At 39.4% G+C, this 11,316-nt stretch overlaps 1 protein-coding gene across 3 annotated transcripts in view; it reads left to right on the plus strand.

Annotated features, from left to right (window-relative positions):
• The window catches only part of PHACTR1 (phosphatase and actin regulator 1), a 545,181-nt gene that overhangs the window by 280,561 nt on the left and 253,304 nt on the right, over window positions 1-11,316 (plus strand). The gene's annotated exons all lie outside the window — the stretch shown is intronic.

Consider the following 11,316-nt stretch of genomic DNA (forward strand, 5'->3'; position numbering starts at 1 on the left):
TATAACAGAGTGATTCAGTTATACATACACATCTATCTATTTTTTTTTTCATATTCTTTCCCCTTGCAGGTTATTACAAAATATTGAGTAGAGTTCCCTGTGCTATACAGTAGGTCCTTGTTGGTTATCTGTTTTATGTATAGTAGTGTGTACGTGTTAGTCCCAACATCCCAGTTCTTAAACCTTTTCGTCGTGCAACTTATCCTGAATAATCCAGCCTCTTCTTGCTATGTGCTGCTGCTTTTGCAACACCATGCACCTTATATTCTTCCACCTGGAACGGCCCAAATTTCATTCCCCAACACAACTTTTTCAACCACTGCTTAAATCTATTTTTAGTTCTTTCCTCTGGGACATGAATGATGACTTTTCTACTGCCTGTCAGCTATTTACTTATTGTAAAGATTAACCTATCTAAAGCTCCCTTTCTAGGTTTGCTCTCAAGGGATAGTTTACCTGCATAAAAAAACACTAGACTTGAAATCAACCAACTTGGGTCCAAACTCCAGATTTTACCGCTATTAGAGCCTCTATTTTCTCGTCTGTCCAGTGCATCAATTCTTGACCTTCAAAAGAAGTTCTTCCTTTGTAGCTGCAACAAATGAGGTGTATATTCACAATAAGTGTGCAAGTAAAGATCTTATATTCAAGGTAAATGAGAGAGTTTTAAATTTCTTCTTTGATCATTAAAGCTAGGAGCCCCTAAAGATAATGAAGACCAATTTCTTGATTTTTACAAGTGAAGAAAGTGATGTCCCAAGATCCCACAATCAAAGCAGACACTTACTAGTGAAGCTGAGAACAAAACCCATGCCCCAAGATTTCCAGTGCATTGGGTTTTTTCCTATGTAATATTCTGAGTTTGTGGATTCAAATCAATACAAATTAATTTAGTGCTTGCTGCAAGGAACTGTTTTAAGCACTGAATAGAAAGAAAGAAAGCCTAGTTTCCACTCTCAAAAAGATTATGAACAAGTAGGGGAGACAAATATGTCACCAGCTAACTAATACAAGGCAGGATGAAGGAAATGCTAAATAAAGGCAAAATATGTTTGTAATTTTTTTAATTCAAAAAGGAGATGGCATAATGGGGTCTTGATGGTTATGAAAAATTTGGATACATGGAGAAGTAGTGGGTAGGAAGCGCATCCCAGGCAGAGGAAATTACAGAAGTAAAACTGGAGACTTGAAAGTGCGTGGTGTGGACTGGAACGTAGACTACTGTTAAGTAGAGTATAGGATTTCTAAGGAGATGTATTTAGAATTTAGATTAAAAACATAAACAGTTTGGGGCCGTATCATCAAGAGCTATGGTCCTTTAGGTAAATGCACAGGCATTGCGGGTATTTGAGGAGGCTGGGGTATGAGATAAGTTAACACCTAAAAATTTAGTCTAGGTTGGGTTGGAATGGCCAAAGGGCATGGATGGTGGTAATGGAGAGAAGAGGGTAGATTGTAGAAACATGCCATGTCAGGCCTGAATGTAAATTCACAATTCTAACCTTAGGAACATATATCATTGCTCACTTCTGTTCCCCCCTGGTGTTCCAAAAAAGAGTATCTTTCAATATACTATTCACCTCCATGGAGATACAGATATGTGCAAACATATGTAGAAACTAGTTTTATCTAATATTCTATAAATGAAAGGTATAAACTGGTTAGTGTCTGTGAGATGACAAAATCAAAAGTAGTGATCATATTGAAAGTCAATATGCAAACATTTCATCTCCTTCCAAAGACAGTCAAGAAAAGAGGCTTACTGAGATTTGGGGCAAAAAAAAAAAAAGAGAGGCCAAATAGATGTAGGAAAATGAATTCTGGGGATGCAAACAGTTTGATGGGGTTCAAGTAACTGCCAAGTCACTTTGACCTGAACAATGTGATGCCAGTATATTAGAAACCCATGGAAGACTGGGGTTGGGGAGCAGGATTAGTCTTACCTGTGAGGATAGGGTTTAAGGAGAGCTTCACAGGTGAGGTGGTATTTGGACAGCTCTTGCGTCATGCTCATTTGAGAGGACCTAGCAGCACCATAACATTCAGAGGGAACGATGTGAGTAAAGGCCAAAGGATGTGAAAGTGGTGGTGGGAGACACATGTGAAGGACACCTACCAAGATGCTAAACGGGGCTGCCTCAGAGGGGTAGGTTTTTCCTACTTCTTTATATAAGACTATCCTTTACATATTTTCTACAACAAGAATGTACTGTATTCACAATCAGAAAAAGTCTATATATATGATTTTAAAAGAAATGTAGTTTGGAATATTAGCTCACAGTCAGTGATCTATTGTGACTGGGTTAAGAAGGATCCAGAATCCTAAAGACTTGGATTTTATTCTATAGGGAAATAAGAAATGAGAAAGGCCTTTTTACAGAAGAGTAAGTTACCAACTGAAACATACGGAGAACAATTCAAAACAGTATTTTGTTCAGCTCCAAAATGTGTTATATCAACATATGCTATGGGTCAGAAAAGAAAATAGCATTGCAGACCAGAATGTGAATGATAGGCTTTATGGAAAGACATGGAATCAGAGCTCATCTTGAAATGATTTGTGACGTTTAGATAGAGGTTAAAAACAGGGAAGAGGATATTTTAGGCAGAAGCGAAGTGTGAGCAAAAGCAAAGTGATGAGAACAAATGTTTCTGTTTGGAAATAATGAGATCTGGGCTGCATAGGTGAAATCATGGCAGATTAAGACAGCTTCTAGTTCCAGAAGAGAGGTTTTGGACTTGATTGTGTAAGCCAGGGGAGATTTTCGAGCAGGAGAATGATGGGATAAAAATAGTTCTTGAACAAATAGGGCTCATTCGGCAGCAGTGTTCCAGGAGATGGGGTGGGAGAAGCACTAATAATCTCCATGTGGGTGATGACAGTGGCAGCAGTAGGAATGGAGCAGCAGAGGTAGCACATTATACAATTAAAAATCAGTTGAATGGATGAAGATTAGCTAGAGATCGAATGAGAGCAAAGAGCTCGTGGTGCCTCCACTGTAGAACAGAATTCTAGAGTCCTGAAGATTACTATAAATTGCCATAGTATCCCAGTCATGTGAAAGGGGCAACACCCATCCCCATCATGTGGGCCTGAATGTCGTGGATGTTTTCAGTAATTGTGCTGGATTGGATTAACCACTCCCTTGGTGGCCCATGGTGGGGCATTTATAAAAGGGTCACTTAGCCTATGACCATGGGAAAGTGCAAACCTATCTGATAATAGGGCATATCTCCAACTCTAATCTTATACATACCATGTGACAGCCAACAAAGGTAATTAATGTGAATAATATTGGAAATTAAATGGTTTGGGCTCCAATTTGCAGTGCATATTTGTGGGCAAAAGACACAGGGAATAAAGGCACCTTTTCCTTCAGAGCTTCTTAAAAGATGGAGGGATTATTGTAAATGATTACAAATTAAATAGTCTTCATCCAGACTGATTGTTGTAGATGACCTAGAAATCATCTCAAAGTATTTTGTGCCACAAAGTCACATCACACAGATAACCAGCTGCCATGGGTAGGTAGCAAAAGGGTGTGAAAAGTGCTTGGATGCCTTGTTAAATATTCATAATGAAGTCTTGAAGCAGAAGGTTCCCCTTCAATCCTCAGCTACGAAATTGCAACAGTGCTGATGGGGGTGATGTATTATGAATGCATGTAAATGACATGTCCATGAGACAGTTGTGGAAAACTACCACCAAGATACATAATGATAATATCTGCAAAGTATTTATGTATCCTTTTAATTCGTTGATCTTACGTTCTCACTGTGTAGAGTACATTTTCCCTCTTTTTAGACAAGAAATCTAAAAAGATTGATGACGGGGTGGGGGGTGGTGATGGGATGAATTGGGCGATTGGGATTGACGTGTATACACTAATATGTATAAAATAGATAACTAATAAGAACCTGCTGTATAAAAATAAATAAATAAAATTAAATTAAAACCAAAAAAAAACCCCAAAAAACAAAACCAAAAAATAAATAAATAAAAATAAAAAGATTGAGGAGAGGTTAAACGATTTGGCCAACATCAGGACAGCAAATGTATAGTGGGAAAAAATCTAAGTTGGCCAAGAGGGTCATGTTCGAAATTTTGGGGACCAGGGATGCATCAATTAACCAGTCTGTCTTGCTTTCTTTTGCTATAAAATAAAAGAGCCTACCCATCTCACAGGGTTTTGAGAGGATCAGAGAGATGATGGATGTGAAAGCAGGGTTCAAATGCAAGACACAATCAGTGTGACTAGAATGGAAAGCTCCCATATACATGTTTGAACTTCACACAACCCACTAAGAGATATTGATCCCCTAGAACAGTGTGCTTCTTGCTCAACCTGCTGCTGCAATAAAGGCTTAAAAGGAAACTCGTGTTTTTAACCACTCAGTATGAATATTTAACACGGCATCACAGTGCCTGCCATAGAGCTTTGTGTCCTATACATGGTAATTAGCCATCAGCATATGGAATACTACTACATGAGGTGACTACCAGGTGGACAAACCGTTCGTTCATTTTCCAAACATCACTGCTATTCCAGGCATCCAGGCACTGGAGATATAAAGAAACACAATATGTAATTATTCTCCATAGAGTCTCCAAGCCTACAAGGGGAGAGGAAGAGAGAACCACATATTCACAAAGCCAGGTGAGAGCTGAGGCACAGAGGGAAGAATGAATAACTGTCCACATGGGCAAGAAAGTCTCATCCAGGAGATGACCTCTGAGCTGCAGGTCATACCAATATCCAGGAGACCAGCTAGATAGGATATTAAGACTGTGGGCTGTTTACAGCAATATAATTCCGGGTGCCTGACTCAGGCCCTCCATCCTAGGATAATCCCTTCAGTCCCCTACCCCATCGACCCCCACTTTGGAGCATTTTTCTTGACATTTTCTAAGACCTCATTAGGCACCTGGGACTGGAGGGGTATCTGAGTGGGGAGCCCTGGACCTGGACCAGAACCCATGTGGACCTTGGATGCCTGTTTCTCCTTTTTGGGATATTCTCCAACCCTCAAACTCTGTGCCACCCCATGCCTGGCATGTGAGGTTGACCAGATGTCCCAAGGAGCTCAGAACTCCCACTTATGGGTGGGTGGTGGGCCCTGTGGCCTGTCCCTTGTTCCAGAAGGGTGGCCTGCCTAGCAGATTCCTCCCACTTGCCAGCTATTTCTTTTGTAAATCAGGTGAGATCAGTGCTAAAGTGCTGATTTGGAGTGACTCAAATAGTTTCTATAGGCAAGGACCGTGCATGCTCTAGGGATGGCTGTGGTTTGCAAAGCAGTAGCATGCGTCTCCACAGGCTTGCCCCACATGGGAAAATTTTCCACTTACAGAGCTGACCAATAAGTCAATGCTCAGTAATTACAACAGCTCGTTCCATTATGACGAAAATACTTGTCCAATAGAATGCTTTCTGAAGAGGCCAGCAATACAGGAAAGTTGGCTTTTGCCATTTCTCTGATTTCATTAAAAATATTCTGTTCAGCTCTTCGGTTTATTCTCTGACACAGTCCTGTTTGTACATCTTTTTCTTCCTCTAAAAAAAAACAAAAACAAAAAAACAACTATAACTAAAGAACTCAAACTGCTTCATCAGCATTGTGTTGCTGTATGGAGCTGGCCAGCCTCGGAGGAATAATCCGAGACTTGGATGACAAGGCACATTATCCAAAGTGGCCAGCACACTATGGTGAGCCCGAGAAGGAAATGGACTTAGTTTGATTAGATTAAACTATCATATCTGAGCCAAGGAGCTCAGATAATGAAAATATCAAGTACTAACGTGATAAACCTTACAAATTTCACATCAGAATACATGGCCTTTCTCAGTTGTGGCATTGACATAACTATGTTCTGGTGTGTGTGTGTTACTATCATTAAAGGTCTTTCAGTAGCGATTAGTATTGCTATTTTTTTCACATCCAAAATTCACTGACAACACATGCATTGTTATTTACCATGTTCAAAAGGTAAACAACTAACTTAAAGTTCAAGAAAAGGGCGTGTTCTAGGTTAATAAAGGACAAGGCTTTTCTTCCCTCTTTCTCCCTCCTCCAATTCCCCGCCCCAATCCCCGATGATAGATGTTGAAGGACAAATCAGAGTGCCTTCCTCTTGCACTGTAAGCAATTTGAAAATGAAGCACCCTGGTATTTTTAAGAAATTGAAGATCTGGAAAGATGTTAATTAAATCGCCAAAAAGCTTCTTGCCTCATTTCAGTGTACTGCATAACTAGGTAGCCAGAAGATATATATAGCACCTGGGTGCTATTCTTGGGTTTTAATACAGTTTTAATTATTTAATTTCAACAATGGTTTGAACAGTGAGGAAGAAAATTAGTTGAAGACCCGGTCAGAACAATCAGGTATCACATACGTCTCCAAGTGTCTTTTTCCAGTTCTCTGAATTCTCAGACACATCTCTTATCTGTGTCTTGGAAATATTCTACCTTGTGCTGCAAGTGACAAGTTGTAGGAAACTTTTACGTAGATGTCAAAGTCACCTAAATTAAAGCCATTCATTCATGCATTCATTCACTCATTCATCCATCTAATATTTACCAAGCTTCTGTTTACAAAGTGCCAGGACTATGCTAGAAGCTACAAGAGCAGAGCAGAGCCAAAGGATGGGTAATAAAATGTGGTCCTTGCCTTAGAGATGCTTATTGACCAGTGAGGGAGACAAACATGTAGAGACTCAACTAGAAGGACTTTTAGCAGCACAGCTGGCTGAACTGATGTTCCACTGGGGTGCCTGGCCTGCATGTACACCCTAGACACTGAGGGCTGGAGTTTCAGTGCCCAATTCGGGGACAGGAGAAGTGTCCTTGGCCTTGCTTGAGGCCATGAGATAAGACCCTGTTTCAGGGAAGTTTCCTCAAGGGTCTGCCCATACTTAAACCAGGAAATAGGAAAATGAAGACAAGAAAACTGTCTGTAAGGGCAGGGAGGTAGTGAGGAACTTTAAGCTCTGGGAATGTGAGTAGAGGCAGTAAGGCCCCTGGGAGAAATTCAAACTGCAAGCCTGTGCCACCCTTTATATGGTATTCAAGTATATCCTGCTGATAGGATTTGGGAACCCCAGCACCAAAAGTGAACATAACTTTTTGTCCTGGGCCATTGGAATCACTGGGATACTGATAGAAGCAAATGAAAAATTACTCTATAGGGAGTTAAAAACCATCCTGTTGAGCATAAATTCACAATGACAAATTCCAAATCACATGAAGAAATAGACCACAATAAGGAGAGTCAGCAGATACAACAAAGGAAGAGCTAGAAATAGGAGAAAAATCTATTTCTAAAGGTTATTGTAAAATGTAGTTACTTACAATAGGAAAATTAAAGAGGTAATAGAAGTCATCATGAAAGAATAGACCCCTAGGAAAAAACAAGCAAACAAAAGACAGACTAGAAAAGGAAAAAAATACATCTAGAAATGAATAAACAATATAGTCTTTGAAATTAAGCATGAAGTGTTTGGATTAAATAGCAGAGTGGACGCAGCCAAAGAGAGAATTAGTAAACTGAAGGATCTGAGGAAATCACTCAGAAGGAAACCTAGAGCAATAAGAAGAAAAATATGATGTATTAAGAGACCTGGAAAATAATAATAATAAGTGTACCTAACTGTTGTTAAGTCCTTACTGTATACCAGGCTCTGTTCACATTGCTTCTCTAATAATTAATAATTCATTCAAGCTTCATAATGACCCTCTGGGGTAGGTACTGTTACTAGCCCCAATTTTACAGATGAGAAAACTCATGCAGAGTAAAGTTAAGAGATGGGAATTAGGGTCAAGGAGGGAACCAGGCATCTTCTTCCCAATGAACTGCTCCAAAGTCCCATTTCCCCATACTCACCTGGGATCCACCTGCATTGTCTCCTTTTGGCTCATTGTGAAGCAGTAACCAGTGCAGCAATGCATTATTTAACATCACTTCCCATCCTTCTTTGCTTTACTCCTCCCTTTTATCACTCTTATAGCCCTGGCTTTGTACTTTTGAGATAAATTGTTAGCACTTAATTGATGTCTACCATAATAGATCATTGATAAAAAATATTATAAATTAGTGAATTAAGAGAGTATTATAAACACACTATTTAAAACCATGGAGGTAAATACCGTAAGGAATAATTCTCCCCCAAAAGTTGAAAATTGTTATTTCTGGGGAAGTGAGACTACTACATTTAGCAGTATTAAAAATTTTAAGCTATTTACATACACTTCTTGGATAATTATAATTCAGTTATATAAGATTGATGCTGAGCTAAAGATGTTTTCAGACAGACCCTGAGTTTACTATTCATAGACCTTCAGTAAACAAACTAATCACATATTATTCAGAAAGAAAGAAATTGAACCAACAAAGAAAGAGTGGAATTCAAGAAGCAGATATGAAGTTGACAAGTATGTTTGTAAAAGTGAAACAAAAACAAAAGTGCTGGAATGTTGGAATGTTTTTTAAATAAGGGGGATTACAAACAAGTAAGATCAAGGCTATAATAACATGGAAGTTGGAGAGGGGTGATTGGATTCAAGCATTCTGGGGTTATTCAGGATATATTGGCCTGATAGGTAAGGCCAGAATATGTTAAATATTTAATGGTTACTACAAAGAAAATAGAAATAAAACATATAACTTCCAAACCAAAGGAAGGGCGAAGAGGAATAAAGAAAACTCTATCAATCAGAGACCAAGAGGTGCAAAGACAAGCAGAAAGCCCAAATAATATGAATTTTAAAACAGAACATAGGTGACAAATGTATATAACCTCATCACAGGAAAGAATTTCTTTAAAAGTCCGAAAACAGAACAAAACATAAACAACTGATCAAAATGGACAAAAATATGAGCAAGCAATTTGCAGAACAAGAAATGTGAATACGTAACAGGTAATCAGGATATAGAGATTAAATCATACTCAGCATACTGAAAATTTAAAATATTGGTAATACCAAGTGACAATGACATGGAAATGGAAACTTTCATATGCTATTGATGAGATGGTCATTGTTACAATCACCTTGATAGCTATCTGTCAATGTCTAGTTGAGCTAGAGGTGTGCATATCCTATGACACAGCTCTTCCAATTCTAGTTATATTCCTTAGAGAAACTATTGCATAAGAAGAGCACAAGGACTTCCCTGATGGTGCAGTGGTTAAGAATCCGCCTGCCAATGCAGGGGACACGGGTTCAAGGCCTGGTCCGGGAAGATCTCACATGCCACGGAGCAACTAAGCCCGTGTGCCACAACTACTGAGCCTGCGCTCTAGAGCCTGAGAGCCACAACAACTGAGCCCGGGCGCCACAACTACTGAAGCCCACGCACCCTGGAGCCCACGCACTGCAACTAATGAGCCCACGCACTCTAGGGCCCACCTGCTGCAACTACTGAAGCCCGCGCGCCTAGAGCCCGTGCTCCGCAACAAGAGAAGCCACCGCAATGAAAAGCCCACCCACCGCAATGAAGAGTAGCCCCTGCTCACCACAACTAGAGAAAGCCCGCGCTCAGCAACAAAGACCCAATGTAGCCAAAAAAAAAAAAAAAAAAGAGCACAAAAGAGAACTTCATCAGGATGCCCACTGGAGGATTGTTTGCAATTGCCAAAAACTTAGATACCAGCTAAATAATCTTCCATGAAGGAATTCATAAATAAATTGTGATATAATCCTATATTGGAATACTAATACAGCAGGAAATATGAATGGACTACATTTACATGAATCCACATGCAGTAATCCTAAAACATAATGTTGAATTAAAGAGAGAATATTACAAAATGATTCTTGAAATGTGATACCCCTTATGTATATTTGAACCCACAAAGCAATATTACATAATGCTTGCAAATGTATCACATATGGAAAAATATAAAAATAGATGGGATACACAAACATCAACTTCAGGATAGTAGTTGCCTCTGGGAAAGAGGGTGGGAAAAGGGAAGATTGACGGTCTTTGGCTATACCTGTAATTTTTAACCCTTTATATTTTTAAAGCCTAGAACACAATGTTCACATTTTAAAAACTCAATAATGCACACGTGAATAGTATAGTATTCACTATCTTTTTCTGTATCTTTGACATACATCATAATTAAGAGTTTAATATTTACAGGATGTTACAGTAAGCTTTCAATCAGCAGTCGGTGCCAAGGTGGCACTGAGGAGAGAGCTGGTAGCTCTGTCTGCCTGAGTGTGCTGAGTACTCAACGCTGTGGTACGAAGAATGAGAAAGAGGCTTCTGGGAGAGGAAAGGGGAAGGTCTAGGAGGAAGAGGAGGAGGTAGCATGTGGGATAAGGCATGGCATTGTGGGAACTGTGAGTGCCCCGGAGTAACTAACCGTGAAGTGGTAGGAGATACACAAGGTGGTGGAAGATGTGGCTACAGAGGAAGATCAGACGTGTCTTAGCTGTTGGCTGAGATTTGATATCTTAGAAAGGTTAAACGTTCTCTGAAAGCTCTTACTTAGAGTGTCATTTTCCTTTTCCAACACAATTGATTCTTTATGTTTCTTTCCTCCTGGACACTTCCAATAGTTGCAGTTTAACATCTCCTAGAGTCAAAGAACTGCATTTTTGGAAAGACCTTAGCAAATCATCTACTAGTCCAATCCCTTCATTTTATCCACCAAAGAACGTATTGGTCACTTTGAGGGCAAACCACTCTGAAAGTTTTTATCTTTGCAATCCAAGTTAACTCAGTTGGCTTTCTGGAAGAACTGATTCCTAGGAAAGATTTAGGAAAGAGTCAGGGGAAAGACTGTGTCCAGAGAAGTTGTTCACTGGTAGAGGATTTCATGAAAGTAATATTGTGATATATACAGATGGGTGCTTAATAAATTACAAATTATTTTGATGAATTCTTAATTATGAAAATTAATAAAAGAAGTTGTCTCTAATTCATTTTCTGAAGAATGAGATGGGGTGCCATCTCATTGTACCCCTAACTTTGGGGATTTTTATCGTAAATGAGAGAATTAAGATAAAGAATGCATAAGGCTTGACCACTGTATGCAGAAGATGAAGATCATAGATAACACAGAGGATTCCAGGCCAGGTGACTGGGAGGAATGGGGGACCTGGGAAGGAGCAATGGTTTGCACAAGGAGACAGTGAGAATGGTTTGTGTTCAGACTGTTGAATTTCAGAATATGACTACACACTCCAATTTGATTCATGCCCCTTCCACAGCACCACAGCTTGCAGTGGCTCAGATAACCATAAGCAAGTCCTTCTCAAGGATTCTCTGTAATGTTCTGAAATATGGTTTCTACCATAAAAGGACAATCT

This window comes from Balaenoptera physalus (assembly GCF_965194825.1).
Source record: "Balaenoptera physalus genome assembly, chromosome: 11".
NCBI classification, from domain to species: domain Eukaryota; kingdom Metazoa; phylum Chordata; class Mammalia; order Artiodactyla; family Balaenopteridae; genus Balaenoptera; species Balaenoptera physalus.